This window comes from Cydia strobilella, chromosome 13, assembly GCF_947568885.1.
Source record: "Cydia strobilella chromosome 13, ilCydStro3.1, whole genome shotgun sequence".
In the NCBI taxonomy this organism is placed as follows: Eukaryota; Metazoa; Arthropoda; class Insecta; order Lepidoptera; family Tortricidae; genus Cydia; species Cydia strobilella.
In genome coordinates this window covers 3183323-3202753 of record NC_086053.1, presented here as the reverse complement: position 1 = coordinate 3202753, position 19431 = coordinate 3183323, and the positions used below count along the sequence as shown (strand labels likewise).

The 19431-nt window shown below is 37.0% G+C and overlaps 1 long non-coding RNA gene across 1 annotated transcript; it reads left to right on the top strand.

The window, feature by feature from the left end:
* The first annotated feature begins 8796 nt into the window (after nt 1-8796).
* On the top strand, nt 8797-10054 carry LOC134746956 (uncharacterized). The gene is made up of 3 exons (XR_010128275.1): nt 8797-8835; nt 8869-8898; nt 9948-10054. It is a non-coding gene; the product is annotated as an uncharacterized LOC134746956 (long non-coding RNA).
* Nucleotides 10055-19431: the final 9377 nt, after the last annotated feature.

Below are 19431 nucleotides of genomic sequence, written 5' to 3'. Positions count from 1 at the left end.
GTCCTGTCATTGTACCAATGTCCCAAGTAGCTATACATAATTCGAACAGTGGTACAGCGAGTCGGTGATTTGATTTTTCGTCGCTATAGTAACCGTTGCTTGAGGGGGACGCCCTAGCATTAGTTCTCTTTCCATTATTGTGGTTTGGCCTCATGATTGAAATTGGCTATTGGTTTTTACGGTCGGTTGCCATCTGACACCAAGACTATTGCTTTGCTGCAAATCATGAATGCCGCCGCTGGTCCATGCAGGACACCCCCGCCGCCAACTCTTCAAGTGCTCCAGCCCAAACACCCAGCACTGTAGTCGGCCTCACTTCCGATGATGTCGAACAAGCCCGAATCCAGGGGTTTGTTAATGAAGTTTCCATCTCCGGCCTGTTGGTCCGCGAGGACTATTTTATTTCGTCCCTACCCTGCATATCTGCCGAGCGGTTCCCTGTCCGCCACCTGGGACGCGTTCTCTAAGGGTGAGGCTCCCCCGAGTTATACATAAAAATGTTTTTTTGAAAAACACACCAGTATACATTATTGGGACGTCTGGCGAACAAATATGTAAGGCAGATTTCATACAAGCAGGTATAAGATAAATAAGAAGAATAAAGTTTTTTTAGAGTTTCGTACCCAAAGGGTAAGAACGGGACCCTATTACTAAAGACTCCACTATCAGTCTGTCTGTCACCAGGCTGTATCTCATGAACCATGATAGCGAAACCCTCGGTGGGCGAGTCCGACTCGCACTTGTCCGTTTTTCTAGAAATGTCTTCTAGTATATCTATATGCTCTATGCTATCGCTATACTACACAACACTATCTTCTATCATCATTTACTTTTTCATAATGTGTTTTTAAATCTAATTTAGATTTACCATCTTTTGTCATCGACATTAAGATTTATAAATGTATTAATCCTGAAGAAAGGCCAGGTCAAGAGCACCCTAAACCAGCGAGCGTGTATGAGGAATGTTATGAAGCGAAAGAGGTATGTCAGGATCGTAGCAAGTTTAAATCCGTGGTCCCTACCTACCCCTCCGGGAATATTATGGAATTATATGTATGTATGTAAATTTATTTTCCAGTGTTTTTAATTGTAATTTACATTTACCATCATTATTTTTGTCGTTATCGTTATTAACATAAAGACCTGCGTTTTCTACTTTCTCATTAATTAAGCCATTTTTATAAACTCCATTAACGTTATTTAATTCTTTATCAACCCCATCAACACGTTCATACAAAATCTTCCCTGACCTTGTCGCGTCAAATGATGGTCCCTATGACAGTTCCTTCAAGTCTCTTTTGGTTAAGCTGGCTTCGCCCGACCTTTAAGTGTGAAGGGCGCCGCAGGCGCCCTAAATGTAAGAGCGCGCAATGCGCGCCGAAAGTCGGGCTTCGCCCGGTCTTTTAGTGTGAACGGCGCCGCGGGCGCCCTGTATGTAGGAGCGCGCAATGCGCGCTAGATGTCGGACTTCGCTCGACCTTTAAGTGTGGAGGGCGCCACGGGCGCCCTAAATGTAAGAGCGCGCAATGCGCGCTGAAAGTCGGGCTTCGCCCGGCCTATTAGTGTGAAGGGCGCCGCCGGCGAACTGCAAGAGCGCGCCAAGCGCGCTAAAAATCGGGCTTTGCGCCACGTTTTAGTGTGAATAATAATATATTTTTTTTTTAATAATTATAAACTGTAATAGATGACATATATTCGCAGTTATGTTCGTAGTCGTTTGGAATTTGCAAGCGCTGTGTGGAGCCCACAGTATAAAATACATAGTGATAGGATAGAGAGAGTTCAAAAAAAGTTTGCTAAGACAATAGAATACAGGATTAGAAAAAAAAAATCAGATTACGTCACCGCAATGAGAGCACACAATATAACATCCCTTAGTTATCGCCGAGAACGTACCGATATCTTAACCCTTTATAAAATTATTAACAATATTATTGATTCTCCGTTTTTATTACATTCACTATCCTTCAGAGTTCCTCGACGTTGTGAACGCGCTTGCAGGAAAAAACCCCTCTTTTACATCCCCCGTAGTCGGACTGCTTACGCGAAAAATAGTTTTGTTAGAAGGGCATGCAGGTTGTACAACGAAAAATTTCTGAATCTCGATATTTTCTGCGAGAAACTTAATAGATTTAAAACACTATCCATGCAGTGTAATAACCCAGATCATTAGTTTGGCGCTATTAGGAAAAAATCTCAGTATTGAACGTTAATAAGTAATAAGAATAGTAAAACCTTTTTAGTATTCAGTTTATATACAATTTAATTGTTAAACCCTGATACTCTTGCATCTTTTTTTTTTCTCATTATTGTTGTTATTGTTTTTGTTCTTGTTTGCACAAATAGCTCTGTTTTACTCTGTAGAAACTTTATTAAACATGATGTTAAAATATTTTCATTAAGGAAACTGTAAGTCTAGCTTTAAGAAAATTTCCAGTGTTATGTATAACTATAGAAGACTGTTTGTTTCTTAAATAAATAAATAAATAAATATATATTAAAGATTAAAAAAAATGACGAAGTCCTCCAGTGGTGAAGGCCGGATTCGAACCGGCGGTACCCGTCCCAATTTCTCGACTATATGCCATCTTAGTAAGACTAGGCTTCGCCCGACCTTTAAGTGTGAAGGGCGCCTCAGGCGCCCTAAATGTAAGAGCGCGCAGAGCGCGCTGAAAGCCGGGCTTCGCCCGACCTTTTAGTGTGAAGGGCGCCGCGGGCGCCCTGTATGTAAGAGCGCGCGATGCGCGCTGAAAGTCGGGCTTCGTCCGGCCTTTTAGTGTGAAGGGCGCCACGGGCGCCCTGTATGTAAGAGCGCGCAAAGCGTGCTGGAAGTCGGACTTTGCCCGACCTTTAAGTGTGAAGGGCGCCACAGGCGCCCTAAATGTAAGAGCGCGCAATGCGCGCTGAAAGTCGGGCTTCGCCCGGCCTTTTAGTGTGAAGGGCGCCCCAGGCGCCCTAAATGTAAGAGCGCGCAGAGCGCGCTGAAAGTCGGGCTTCGCCCGGCCTTTTAGTGTGAAGGCCGCCGCAGGCGCCCTAAATGTAAGAGCGCGCAGAGCGCGCTGAAAGTCGGGCTTCGTCCGACCTTTTAGTGTGAAGGGCGCCGCGGGCGCCCTGTATGTAAGAGCGCGCAGTGCGCGCTGGATGTCGGACTCCGCTCGACCTTTAAGTGTGAAGGGCGCCGCCGGCGAACTGTATGCAAGAGCGCGCGAAGCGCGCTAAAAATCGGGCTTTGCGCCACCTTTTAGTGTGAATAATTATAAACTGTAATAGATGACATATATTAAAGATTTAAAAAAAGTGACGAAGTCCTCCAGTGGTGAAGGCCGGACTCGAACCGGCGGTACCCGTCCCAATTTCTCGACTATATGCCATCTTAGTAAGACTAGGCGTCTTTGACCAATTCTAAGGGCAAGCAGTGCGCGCTTGCACCTCCTATACGAATTCCTTGCGGAATTACGATATAGCGAGAGAGACTGGTGCTGCTATCTATGAACAATTTTGAGAACAAATCAAATTATTTTATACACTACTATATATAAATTATAAACTGTAATTGATGTCATATATTAAAGAAAAAGTGACGAAGCCCTCCAGTGGTGAAGGCCGGATACGAACCTGATCTTAGTTATTCTACTACCTATGTCGATATTTCATTTTGCCAATCTCTCGTTTTGTGCTAGTGAAAGTTATAGATCTAGCCATAACTGAGATTTATTTTATTGACTTGTTACTTTTGAGATTTGCACCGTTTTGTTTATTCATTTAATTCATTTATATTTTTAAGTATAAGTAAACGCTGAATCAACGGTGCTTGTAAAAAATAGAATAAGATGAATATATTTCGCGTAACATTGACTGCTTTTGGACGTTTCACGTAGATATAACTTAGCAGAAGTAATAAAAAAATTGAAATTGAAATGTTTTAGTTTATTGGCATTTAAAATTCGTGGAAGCATTTTCAGAAAAATGACAGTCTACCTACTAAGTAAGCAGTTATATTTTTTTACATTTTAAGTTGTTTAGCATAGACGTAAAATGTTGGTCTGTCTAAATTTACTGCAAATTTTAACAAAAATACGAAAGTGACTTTATTAGGGTAAGTATAAAAAATAATGTTATGCTATTATATAACTATGAATATAATATGGCCTTATCCCCGAAATAATAAAAGAAAAAATTAGTGTAGTAATTTTGCAAAGTTTTATTCGACTTATTATTGATTATTATTACTGAGGTCTGAAGAGTTCCTAAGAACATTAAAAGCTACAGTCTAGCCTGTTCCGCTCACTACTCCGTCTGAGTTCTTTGTGCTGCTAGGCCTGAATCCACCGGGGACTTTCTCTACAGAATTTCTAGAGTTTGACCGGTATCTGTCCTCTTTTTCTGGCTCCTTTTCATCATTTATGTTATCTTTAGAGCGCTGTCGGATCGAATACAATTCCTGTGTCGATTTCTGTTAGGATCCTCAACCTCTTTTTCTAACCTCCAGTTTTCTACAGACCGCCTGGCGCTTGTGTTTTGTACTTCGTTTATTCTTTCCGGAGCTGGTCGGTCGTTGGAACGTTGGAACGAAACCATCTCCTTGAGACTTGAACATGGTGTTCGCTGTGTTACGAGTTTTGTATGTACGCTCCGTCGCGTTGCCGTAAATAGTGAGGACTGAGGATAATTCTCTTGCATGTAGTTGTTGAATCTTTTACATTTAGTGTTAGGTGGTCGGTAATCTGGGACAGTAATTGATAGTTCTGCTGTAGATTCTGAGGTTGAACACAGGTTCCTCCTCTTTTTTTCTCTTTTTGTCGCCAAGAGAAGAAGAAGATCTATGTTTACTACTTATTACATGCATGACTATGTTAAGATTTAGTTTTATTAAGACTTAGTACAATGGCGTGTTACGATATATTTGCTTATTTTTGTCGTCACGAACCATTTGATGCTGCCTACCAGGTCAGTGATGAGTATTACCGATTTTGTATTTCTTATTATTGATGAACATATTATTGTAACTCGTTACTTAAGTAGTTATAATTTTACGATGATTTATTACTTTCTATTAAAATAAAATAATTTAAATATTTCCTTGTTTAATTTTGAAGTGATCTTGGCCTTAGATTTAATAATTACGCGTAACTATAAAATTAGAAATTATGTTCTTTAAAAATTGAAAATAGGTGCCTACGTAATTATTTTGAGTTGACTGACTATGAAGTTCTTACCCTAATTCACTGTCAAGAACAACACAAACAAAGGTTAGTTAAAATTAGAGTAATTGAACTGATCAACTTGCGTTTTTCATTGGTAGACAAAAACACTCTTTAATTATTATTATTTTTACTGTAAGCCTCAAAACCCTTAACGAAGTTACATAGAATAGTTAACATTTGCTTAAAATTACAGTTTCATGTCGATAAACAGAATTACTGATGTAAGAATCCTGGTACTCTTATTCTGTGAGGTCCTGCGAACGCACTCTCGTATGCTGGCTCGAAGAACGCATTGCCATCGCCGTCTTTACGCCCAATCGAACGCTTCACGCGACCATGATCTGAATGCTGACCTTGATTCTTTGGCCTCTCATTTAGAATGCCTTGACCCTGGGAGTCTATATGCCCAGATCCTTGAGAGCCTCCCTGAGATCCTTGCGCTGCTGCGAAAGCAAACACAACTAACGCTACCAACAACATAACGGTCACTTTACTAGCGGCCATTTTGAAAATAAAGAAGGCAATTCAAAATTCAATTCAATTCTGTCGTCAATGGTATGTTGTAACGTATTTATAGGTCGTTTTGTTTTTGTTTCCAATTATTATGCAGAGATTATGAACCGGTTAGCACTTTGCCATTGGAAAGATAAACATTTAGTTACAGGAAGTATTGAACATTTTATTTTAAGGGTTCGAGATACAGTCACCCACAATCATTTGGTGACTTGCAATGCAAAACCCTCCATAATACTCGTAAAAACATAAACATGCAGATATGGCTCCATAAATAAGATTGTCGCGTATTTTTAGACGCTAAGACAACTAGAGAAAAACTAGATAAAAAAGTAATAAATTGATAAAAACGTTTTATTTAAAATTTTGGCACAAACTATACAGTAAACAGCGTAACCATCGCATAAATAAGTCTAAGTACATAAAAAAAATCTTAGAAAACCAAGGTCTAACTAAAGTTCACTTAAGGCGGTTCCCTAAAAGGCGAAAAATCTCCTTATATGATCATGTTTTTCTAAGAGGCGTTGATATTCGTAGACATGGAAAAATATGTAGTTCTTGACCATATTATCTTTAATAAAATAGCTTCCGTTACACGAATTATGACACTTCGCTCGATACAATTAATTCCCAAAGTAACCTCTAACTCGGATTTTTAATCAAACATAGTAAAGTTATTAATTAAGTGATAAATAAAAGAAAAGAAAAGAAAGAAAGAAAGATACCATAAACAAAAAAAGAAGAAAAAACAATCAACTTAAATAGTAATTTGATAGCTTTCAAATTTCGACTTTGTAAGGTAACGTTTTTAAAATAAATAAAAATCGACAAAATTCGATCAAAATTGACACTCGGCGCGCATGATGTGACAGCGGTAAACCGATGGAACGGCCTTAATAAGTCCGGTCACAGAAATCTTATAAGCATTTAGATTCACTGATCCCAAAGAACTTACGAAGCGTAAGTTTTTTGTCACTAGGTTTGTATGCATTTCTTATTATTATCCACGAATATGTGCCGGTAACACACGAATCCTGCCTGTTCTCTAGAATTTTTTGGAGGCAGGCACAAAATCACGTGAGTTCCACGATTCCAAGGCCAGTACAGCGGAGGCCAATATCTTTGAGCTGCACCAAAGTCCACCAGGCCAAAAGAACACCACAAGAAGCCCAAGAAAGATAACTGTAGTTATAGACGCGCCACCGAGCGACCGGGGGTAAGAGAAAGAATATTCATATAACATTTGGGCAGCATAGGATTCTGTCTCTTTCACTTATAAATTTCGCTATTTCGCCATCGCCTCCTACCAATGATGACACCCGGTTGGTAAGGATAAGGACAAAGCATGGCACTATTTTCTCTTTCCTCTTATAGAAATCGCAATAATGACTATCTTTCTCTATCAAAGAGTGTCAGGCCCTTGGTTTTAATAATCGTTGTAGGTACATGAGGTGACACTTTTTTGTTCAAAACATCAATGAGTCATTTTAAAGGATGTTTTTGTTTTTCATGCTTAACTGCGCTCTAATTTAATGTACGTATTGGGATGAGGTTCAATGTTCGATCGGGGCTTCAGAATATTTACTGCGCAGAAATGAATCGGGTATTTTCCAAAAATTAGTTTCAATTCACGCTAACTACTTTTATGAGTTCCAATTTGCGGCAATATTATTTTATGACTGACCATGGGCCACGACTTCGTCTCTTCAGAATTCACTATACAATTTCCGTTCATTAAATTTTCTAAAAATATATAAAATACCTCTTCTTCACGCTTAAACAACTAAACCGAATTAAGGATGACTCACGTTAGACCGGGCCGTGTCCGGGCCGGAGCTTCCGGCGCTCACTTTTCTATGACATGAAAGGTGATCACGTGATGCTTTCCATAGAAAACGAAGCGCCGGAAGCTCCGGCCCGGACACGGCCCGGTCTAACGTGAGTCATCCTTTAGTTGAAATTTGGTATAGAGATACTCGTAGTTTGAGTCCCGGAGAAGGTCATACGTCATCTCAAAAATCACCCCTTAAGGGTTTGTATGGGGAAAAAATAACCGCTCAACCAATTTAAATGAAATAAACAGTTATTAACCTCAGGCGTCGCCGAAGCTGACATTGTGTTTTCCAGAAATAGGTTTCAGTTAAAAACATTTAAATATTTGTAAAGTGGGCTAAATGGGAAAGAATTCGGACAACATTTAAAATAAGATTTTCAAAAAAAAAAGGTTAGCATTGATACTTAATCACGCATTGAACTAGTGGACAATATTTGTAGTACTGGACTGTGGTCGTTACTTTAATGTTATACAGTCTTATTGAAAGCAAACTGATAAATAATATAAGATTTATTTATTTTATGTTTATATATTAACATATTAAAGAACGGATAACAAACAATATTCTTACCTTTACCCACTTAAGTTACACATTATTTTGTTTATCAAAGAATATTACAAAATACTTAAATTAAAATTAAATTAAGGAAAATGGATAAACATTAAGGGAACGGAATTGAAACATGAAACATATAACATTAAATTTATTGACACAAAACATAGAGTTAGACCAAGATATGTCGGCAGCAATTTTAATAGCATACACAGTGTAAGTGTTATTTAAAAAGTCAAACTTCTACGACGTATAAATAACACTTGCAATGCGTATGCTATCAAAATCGTTGCAGACTTTTCTTGGTCTAACTCTAATAATATGTCCATTGATACAACAACAACACACAGTACAAAGAAAACTTTTTACTAACTAACGTTCACTGATTAGTCTAATTACAGAAATAAAATCTTAACACACCATGGGCCTTTCATATAGATGTGCAAGTGTAAGCAAAAAGTCGGAAAACGTTTAACCAATATGACAAAACATAAGAATTTTTGACAACTTTTCCAACTTTTTGGAAACTTCCCGCAAATTGCACATGTGAAGTGATTGAGCAAGTATATGATTTAACGCTTTCCATGAATATATCCACTTCCAGGCACAAAACGAATCCTTCCTGGTATCAAAGAGTTTAAGTTGGCCGGCTTTAAAATGTCATTATTGTCGCCATCTTCATGATCAACCGAGCGTTGCACAAAATGACGGGGTATTGCCTTTATTCCTTGGTTATTTGGACCTGCATACGCGCCTTGTATTAGCTCATCACCCGCGGGGTTCTCATGATCGTGGTTCTGCGGCGTATTTGACTCTTGAGCTGCACCGAGATCTATCAACGCGATGAACACCACCACCAGAAGGCAAATTGTCAGTTTTGTATTAACGGCCATTTTGAATTTTCTCTTGACGCTTTTGGATTCACCTCGATTCTGCCCTTAATATTTTTCTCGGGTACCTTTTATACGGTGTTTTGTTGAGGTTTTCAATAACCGGCAGGTATTCGGTACATAATGACTAATGAGTTGCAACGTTTTTTACCAAAACATATTGATTTGTATGATTAACATTGCTCTAAACTCGCTGCGCTCGGACCAATAAATTGCCTCGTATAAAAATGGATCGCTTTATGCCCTTGTTGTACATCTTCTATTTTTACACCTTTAATACACCTAGACAATTTGCACAAGAATATAAACATAAGTCATAAATAGATGTAATGTCTTATAGGACACACACAAGTGTAATATACAAGTACGTAGGTATTTACTAAAATTAAACTTAATATAAATTAATGAAGTCAAATTAAACCAGTGGAAAGAAATGAAAACATGAAAATACATAACAACATTTTTAGGCAAACTTAACAGAATAACATGTTTATTGACCATTGGTACAATGTTGGATTGGACCACACAGTAATAAGATTTTTTTAACTGATTAAGGTTCTCTGATCACAGGTAACTTAACATACCATGGAGGATTGACCCAGAAGTTAAGATGATAAAATAGTTCTCACCAATCTTATCTGGGAAACTTCCCATATTTTTTATAGATATTACTTATTATTATTTTTTCGAAATTTCCCGCAACTTGCACAGTGATTGAGCACTTAATATCACTTCCATTATATACAAATTTATCGCCTTCCTTGAATATGTGCTGGCATTATCCTAATCCTGCCAGTCCTGCCAGCTATCAAAGAGCTTTCATATGCCGGCTGTAAATATTCGCTGTTGTCGTCATGATGCTCGCCATTATGATCAACCGAGCGTTTCTCAAAATGGCGGGATGAGGCCTTTAGACCTTGGGAATTGGGACCTGCGTACGCGCCTTGTTTTAGCGGCCTATTTGGTTCTTGAGCTGCACTAAGTTCTACCAACGTGACCAACACCGCCACCAGAAGGAAAACTGTCAGTTTCGTAATAACGGTCATTTTTAATTTTGACGCTTCTGAATTTAAATCGAATCTGTCTTCAGTAATTTTGTAGGCTCCTATTTATACCGTGTATTGTTTTAGTTTTCAATCAACTACTTCCTTTTCTATTCGCTACATAATAAAGTGACACTTGATCAAAACATTTTGATTAACAATGCTCTAATTTAATTTATATGAAGGATTTTAGCTTGCCTTGATAGTTCTGTGCAAAAACACAAACTATTATGCGATTTCATGCATTGTAGATAATAATTTATTACTTAATGAAGTTATCTTACTTAACTACTACCTATTTAAAAGTAGGTATCTACCTCACACTAAATTATTCTCTTGCGTATAGGCATAATAATATGTTTATACATAGTTGGTCAAGCAAATCGTCAGTAGAAAACGGCGGCAAATTCAAAAAACTGTAGGCGCGAAGGGATATCGGCCCATAGAAATTTTGAATTTTGAATTTTCTATAAATGTGACGTGTTCAACCAAAAGGTACCACATTGTCGCTTGTTGATAAAGTTGATTTCTAATTGAAGCTATAGGGAAATAGCGCCTTACTGACAAGCGACAATAAGTACCCTTTTGGTTGAAATTTCATAAAATCAACTTATTGTATGCGAAAACTACACCATATGCGCCAAGGCTTACGCAAATATTTCCACTAAGTAGTTATTTACCCATTATTTCAAACGCAGGTATAAAAGAATTTGTTCAAAGAATTATCATGGCCGCAACAAACAATTGCTCGCTCACGATTTAAAGCCTGCATTCATAATTTCAGTGTCAGTAATATGTGGCTTTCCATCAGAGAAGGATCCTAAAGCATAAGGACCCTTCTCTGATGGAAAGCCACATATAATCCCAGTCTAATAACTAACTAATTATAAGGTTAGCTGGAAGAGATCCTTGTACATCTTATTATTTGTACCATGTAATTTTTAATATGTATTTTTGTACAATAAAGAGTTTACCTCCTACTACTACTAATCTAATTTAACGTGATTAGTTGGGTATAGGTACGGTGACATATTTTAATTGTTGATCCATTTAGTTTTCAAGCTAATTTGACTGTCAATACTAATGGTATGAAATGTCCAATGTAAAGTGAACCCTAAATTCAAGTCCATGACTGTACCTACGTCTCTCGCACATTTAGATTTAGGTTAACTCAAGCATACAAGTGGAATCAGATACAATAGTTTTCAAGCTAATTTGGCTGTCAATACTAATTGGTATGGAATGTCCAATGTAAAGTGAACCCTAAAATCAAGTCCATGACTGTACCTACATCTCTCGCACATTTGGATTTAGGTTAACTCAAGCATACAAGTGGAATCAGATACAATAGTTTTCAAGCTAATTTGGCTGTCAATACTAATGGTATGAAATGTCCAATGTAAAGTGAACCCTAAATTCAAGTCCATGACTGTGAATTACATCTCTCGCACATTTGGATTTAGGTTAACTCAAGCATACAAGTGGAATCAGATACAATACGTTTCGTATAGGTATAATTCTGCAAGGTTTTTTACCTACTGACTCCAGAAGTGGCGTAAAACTATTACGACTATAAAACTAAGATGTGACGTATTTTCATTTCTCACTACTCGAGATCCAGAAAATTAGGCTCCTAAAACCGCCGTCTTTGTTTCGATTTTGATTTCATAGACGAATCCAGCAACGTAAAAACTATTATATTGTATTCAAAAGGTACCTAAATACAAAATACAGTACGTAGCGGCCCCCTTTTTTGAATGTCTATCGCATGAATCTAGTATAACTGGATCGGTCATGAGGAGTGGGGGAAAATGACCGAACGGGATAGTCTTATGTATCTTTCAGTAGGAGTAGCAGAGAAAGCGCTGTTATTGTTTGTCCTTGTCATAGTTTCACTTTTCCACCGTTGCCACAACCGAGGTTGTGGCAAACAAATAAGTACGTGACATGTCATGTTTGTTCGTTGCTTGTTTAATTATCGTTGTTTTGTATGAAATCGTGCTTTCTCTTATGAAATATAGTGATGGTTAGCGTTTTGAATGCTTGAACTTTGATAAAATACTGGTGAATTGTTCTGTAATCGGCTGTAATAGCCGCTCTGAGCAAAAATATGAGATCATAACCTTTCACACGTAAGTACGGTATTTTACACCTTCCTCTTAACGCAATATGTGAGAATAACATCGTAAAATTACGTTACACTCAAAGCAATGTAGAATCAAACGATTTCAATAAAAATATCACAATTATTTACGCAAATTAACAAAACATTATTTGTAAAATTATCCGCCCAAATTACGTAGGTAGGTAGGAGTCTGAGGTCAGCCATTTTTAAACTTCTTCTTAATTTAGCTGCATAACAATCATGTTAGGGATACCAGATGAAAATATCATAATTTTATGGGTAATTTTGACCTCGAAGTTTTTTCGTACTTCTAATTCCAAAAAATAAATAAACAAATGTTGTGAAGATTAAATGTGGTGTACATTAATTGGTGTGATTGAGATTTGTGATTTCTTTAAATTAAAACCCATAATACATTTTATTTTACGTTTTATTTACTAAACATGTTTAGTTTTGTACCACCTGCGCGAATTATAGGAGGTATTTCATTGTTTATACGCCTTAAAAGAACGGCCCATTGACATTTTATTTAACAATTTTTTAATACCGTCAAACAAGCTAACTTTGCCTCCAGGGTAATCGCCCCAACGTGATATCAAATATTGGGGTAATTTTTACCAATATGGTATCCCCACGTTTATGACGTCATCTATGTCTATCCCTTACGGGCGCACGCGTATAGCTGGTCTATGTAATGCTAGGTCTATGGTCTATCGTTAATTTTAAATAATCACAATTATTTAGCAGGGGCGCATTAAATTAAAATTACATTTAAAATGTTAGAAAGTCTTATAAGTTAATTTAGCACAGTATATTGCGAGATGGTTAGTTAAATCGATTTGTCAATTTATTAATAATTATTATTTTATTAGGTTATAATTGAGTGTTGGTTATAAAAATGTCGTTACGTCGTCGTCGTAGGTTTATGTGTATAATTTGTAAAGGTTTTGTGTAAATTAGTTGGAACTTGGAACTACCCGTAGCGACCGGGGCGCTAGTATTAAGGATGACTCACGTTAGACCGGGCCGTGTCCGGGCCGGAGCTTCCGGCGCTTAGTTTTCTATGGCAAGCATCACGTGATTTACCTGGCATGTCATAGAAAAGTAAGCACCGGAAGCTCCGGCCCGGACACGGCCCGGTCTAACGTGTCATCCTTTATTCAGCGGTAGAGGTGGACTAGGCTGGTTACGTAATAGGCGAGGAAAGAAAGTCCGTCTTGATGGTCACAATAAAATTATATTTAAATAAGCACAATGTAAGCACATGAAAGGTGAAATGTGAAGGCTAATATTCTAATGTTATATCGTTTTGGAAACTGAAAATAGAAAAAAGTAAAATAACATAGAATGCAAAGCACTGTAAAAGGAGTTAATACATAAATTATTATGTTCTGTTGGACTTGCCACCCAGGTAGCAAAATGACGTCAAATGACGTCAACGACGTCGTAATGACGTAATAATGCCGTCATTATGACGTCGCTGACGTCATTTTACGTCATTTTGCTACCTGGGCAACAAGTATCTTATATATACTTCCTTCCGACACATCCGAATTGGATGTGAAAACGCTCTTAGACTTATTCTAGCAGATGATGAAATATACCTACAAGTATGTACATTTCTATTATTTGTTAAACATAATTAAATTTATATACAGTAGTTGATAAGATATAAGATTCATCTCATAGCCACTTTCCGTTAATTCACTTCAACATGTAGTCGCTAGTTAGGGAGTTAATTTTATTTAAATCATTATTTCATGGGTCATTTCGCCTGTGTGTTGTTCATTTCGTAAACTGTAAAGCAATTAATCAAAATAGTTTGATTTAAAGCTATTTAACTACAAGTAACTAGATTAAATCTATCTAAACAGTGTTGACGAATAGCTGAAAAAAAGGTAGGTGCAACCATATACTATAATATACTTAGACAATCTTCTTCTACCTAGTGTTATCCCGGCCTTTGCCAGGGTCCGCTATATGTACCTATAGACTCGATATCATTGTTTGCCAACGTGTACTATCTAACCACCGGATATTATATTATATTTACCATATTGACATTTTTGGTAGGTCTGCGAGGATTAAAAAAAAATACAGTAAATAAAATTGTTCACAAACAGCAACACTCTTAACTTAACTGTCCATCTGCCTTTAAGGCGGTTCCCTGAGCCAGAAGGCGAAAAATCTCCTTATATGATCCTGTTTTTCTAAGAGGCGTTGATATTTGTAGACGTGGAAAAAATATATGTAGTACTTGACTATATTATCTTTAATATCATAGCTTCCGATACACGAATTATGACACTTCGCTCGATACAATTAATTCCCAAAGTAACCTCTAACTCGGACTTTTAATCCAACTTTACTCGGTTATTTATTATGTGATACTATAAACAAAAAAAGAAGGAAAAACAATCTTAACTTAAATAGTAATTTCATAGCTATCGAATTTCGATATTGTAGGGTAACGTTTTTAAAATATATAAAAATCGACAAAATTCGATCAAAATTGACACTTGGCGCGCATGATCTTTCCCGGTCTTTCTTGCGAAATGTGACAGAGACAGCGGCAAACCGAGGGAAAGGCCTTAATATAAGGTATTCGGTCAGTTAACAGTGTGGACGATGGTACAATACCACAGTCCTATACTTATACCTACAGCTCAAGTTAGTTCTACATTAAATAAAGCCTTTTGATATTTCGAGTATGAGAGTTACATAGATGACGATTTACAACTTACCACATGGATTTCTCCGATGCTCACGGACTAATTAAATATCCCTCCCAAACTCGTCCATTCCCTTCCTCCTTGGGTGTTCCTCCATTTAGCATTTTGAACGGAGTATTGAGACCTCCTGTTGTTACCTAGCCTTAAGCTTGTATTTCGATTTCTGTGTATTTTTAACTTTATGGTGCACACGAAAGAATATTTATTTACTTACTTTATGACACATAGGAGACCCCGTCAAAGTTACCTATTCTGACGTCTTGACGAGCTTTTTTTAAGCATTCTCATGCAACCTCTAAACTCTCCCGAAAAATGGGCAGTTGCAACCTTAACCGGAATACCTATTTTAATAAAATTTTCTATAGCTCCGACTCTGGACATTGGTCGATTACAAAACTGCCTAATGGTACTTCTTACTAGTTTCTTTTGTCCTCAATCACACCTTAATTAAGAACGCCATCAGATCTTCAACAGGGACCGGTTGGGTCGCCCGTGGATTTGTTGTGTGTCAAAGTGCTATAATTTATTTTAGTTATTAATGTAGAAACAAATATTTATTCAGTCAATGGTGAAAATATTGCACTGCCTAAATGTAGCGACACTAGCGACGATAAAATAATAGTGAGAAAGTGTGTTTTGGATGCTCTCCAAATTTTTCACATAGGTAACTTTTTTTGGTCTCTTCCTATTCGAAAAGTTCAATATTCATTAGTAGATAAGTAGCCGGTAATGCATTTCCCACCCTGTGACCTTTAACTTTCCAAATTTTTATTGTGTCGATGAGCAACATAAATTTGGTTTAAAGTGGATTTATCACACTTTGTGTGTTTGTGTTTCAGTCCTTTACTCCGGATTCAAATAGTACAGAAGGTAGGTTTATAAAACTAGTCACTAAAATACTAAAAAAGTTATTTAGGCATTATGATAGGTATTTGCAAAAAAAATCACAATGAAGTTACTTATTTCATTTTTCGTGAATAAGTTGGCAGAAAAGCAATTCACTCGAGTTTTTAAATCACCTTTTTCCCTCGAAATATCCCGGGTACATCGGGTCACATTCAACAGTTTCAACTTGGGTGGTATCTATTATTATTTATGTGTGATGCCACAATTGGTTGTTTAAAAACAGTAGGTGCTTTTAACTATTGTCTTTAGAGATAGATAGGTATGTATTAGGTAGGTAAGTATATTTGGTGGTATTGTTATAGCGACAACAGAAATACATAATCTGTGAAAATTTCAACTGTCTAGCTATCACGGTTCATGAGATACAGCCTGGTGGCAGATAGACAGACAGACGGACAGACAGACGGACAGACGGATAGACGGGCAGACGGATATACGGACAGAAAGACAGACGGACAGAGGAGTCTTAGTAATAGAGTCCCGTTTTTACCCTTTGGGTACGGAAAGACTTGTATGACAACAAGATGACAACGAACCTCGAAGACATGAGACAATTCATAACTTTCATAAGTGAATCGCATTATAGTACGAGCTAACTAGTTTCAATTTCAACCATAACACTTTAACATAGAGTTTAGTTTCGTACTATTTAGAGTTAAACGCCGAGGAGATATTTAATTGATTTTAATGATTCCAATGAAAGCAAAATTTCATGTAACACGTGCAACGACAAATGCTTAAAGTACACTCAGCATCAATAGTGGCGGTTACAACAACGTGCCAAATGTATCTGCCACTCTATTAGTTTTACATATAGAGATACCAATACCTACATTATGTTTACAGTTGGCGATCAAAAGATCAGATAATCCCTACCTATTGTTTTACATATTTTTTTTGATAAAGCTCTATCAAAGAAAGGTACTTACATATTTTAGACGAGTAGTCACATTTCATCTGCTACGATGTGGCTACGATTGATGCTGGCTGTACCCTAAACAATTGATACGAATGTTTGGGCTAATATTTTGACCTAATTACGTCAAAATATTGAAATATTGTAAGCTTGTTCCAAGGAAACTCCTCCCTACATTCATTGTCTGCAAACGGCTGTCAAAAAACGGCTAGGTAACATTGCCCACCCATTAACGCTAGGCCCATTAGGTACTTACCCTTTATCTTGAAGTGATGCTTGTTTTGTTTCAACGTAGAGTAACTTATACTAGAGCGGTACTGTCATAGTAAATTTTGTAACCCCAGTAAATTCACTGCCATCTGTCGACACACTTTAAAACTAAAAATGAAGATTTATAAAAATACGATAGAATGTATTTTAATATAGATAAATGATTTTTTTTATTTGCATTAATTATTTTTATGATTTTGACCCATGTTCTTTCACTGGTATGCGTTAAAATTGTTAAATAACAAACGAAACCGTCAACGCCATCTATACGACTTTAGGCCAAAGCTAGTAGCGCCCTCTGATCGAGAGTCAAATTTTCTTGATTTTCGAGGCACGTGTTTTCCTTAGACTGTATCTATCTATTACGGAGTTATATCTTTGGTCTTACGAACTATAATATATTTCCATACGAAATTGACGTAGGTATACCTAATGTTGACAAAAACCCGAGATTACCCGTTTAACTTTAAAGTGGGTTAAATGATGACTTAAAGGTTAATGACTTTTCTTTCTAAAAAAATACTATTAGTTTCTAGAAAAATACAGAATGGTAACTACGGAACTCTTCACTGAGACATGCTCTTGGCCAATTTCTTTTAAATATCTTATTTTACGGAGAGGTACACTGGTTTCTATTAAAGGTACACCGAGTTACACCGAAGGTACAATATGTTTATAAATATTTCCTTGAAATTAGCTGAGGTCCACCCGCCATCCTGACGCTCTCAATAAAACCGCATAAAACTGGCTCAAACACAGTGTGAGTAAGCACTAAAATCTAAAAACCCAAAACCAGGTAATTTTTAAAACTTGTTTAGAATAAATTGTTGTCCCATTTTTTAAGGAGAAACGTGAAGGTGGCATTTAAAGAAGACCAAGGTCAGAGACGTACGGTACACTATAATAAAAGATACCAGAGATACCTCTATAATATTAACTGCCAATGTCCATACAAAGCTACATTCCCAGCGACGAAATATAATATACAGGGTGCTTTTGTTATTATTATAACACCCCCATAACCTCGAGGACCCGAGGTTGGCCCCATATTTGACGAGGTAGGTCAAAAGACGCGTAATGTTTCCAATTTCTACAATGACTAAGGAAAAAAAAACGAAACTTTATGAACTTGATAGTCTAACATAAGTAAGTAACTAGTTATTGACTTTTATACTAAGAAAATATTGACGTCGATTGATATTTGAGGAATCACTTTATCATCTCACCATTCATACAGATGTCTAATAACGAAGTTGATAATATTTTATGCAAATACATTGTAGTTTTTTTTGATACTACGTTGTTTGATCCTAAAATAAAAAAATAAAAACATTTACATACACGTAGGTACACTCAAGTACAAATACAATATCAGTATATAACAAAAAAATCAATTTTGTTTAAGATCACTTTATAGGATAGGTGATAGGTACCTACAGTCGGAGACATTCCCGGTGAACTACTTCAGAATTATTTTACCCCGATCCTTACGAGCGTGCTAATAAACTCCGCCTCCCATGAAGATAACCAATTACAATGCATTTAGGATTCTTTATGTTAATAAAGAAAAGAGTAAAATCAGATAATGGGACAAACAATAGGTACAAAGACAGTTAATTAATTGTTTTTGTTTAGGCTAAGCTTCGGCTCCCCATAAAAATAACCAATTAGGATGCATTTTGGATTCCTTATTTTAGTTTGCAAATGCCGGCCGTCACAAAGACAATGGGCGGCAAAAAACTTTACCTGAGCTAAACCTTTTTCAACACCCACGTTTTTAAGTGCCATGCTATTGGTCATCACTTTTATGATATCGCCTGACCGTCTGCAAGACGTTTACACGATTTTTGCCCTTAAGGTGAACCGGGAATGCCCCCGATTGTACCTACACATCGAGTTAACCTCAGTAATTTGAAATAAAATAAAAAACATGTGTTGAGGCAACAAAGGCCCATAGATACATACATTTTCACCTCAGCAGCTCGAACAAGCCTACTTTCGTCACTCCCTGGAGTGAGGAAAGTACGACTTTCCTCACTCCAGGGAGTGAAACAATGTAGCTTTTTAATTTAGTGAAGGCCATGAACTTCATACTTTTATTACATTTTTTTAATGGTACGGTACGGTACGGTACGGTACGGTCCGGTCCGGTCCGGTCCGGTCCGGTCTCGTCTCGTATCGTATCGTATCTTATCGTATCGTACATATTATAATACTTTTTTTTTCTGTTTATTCTGTGTAATTCGAAATACATTTTAACCTTTAATATGTTCTCACTACTGAGGTGAAAAATTATGTGTGCAACACGAGAGCAAAGTTATTTTACATCTCGTGTTTTTGAGTCCCTCGCTCCGCTCAAGATTCTACCTTAGAATCTTTCGCTTTCTCGGGACTTAAAATAAACACTCGCAAGAAAAACCAACTGTCCTCTCTTGTTGCACAAAT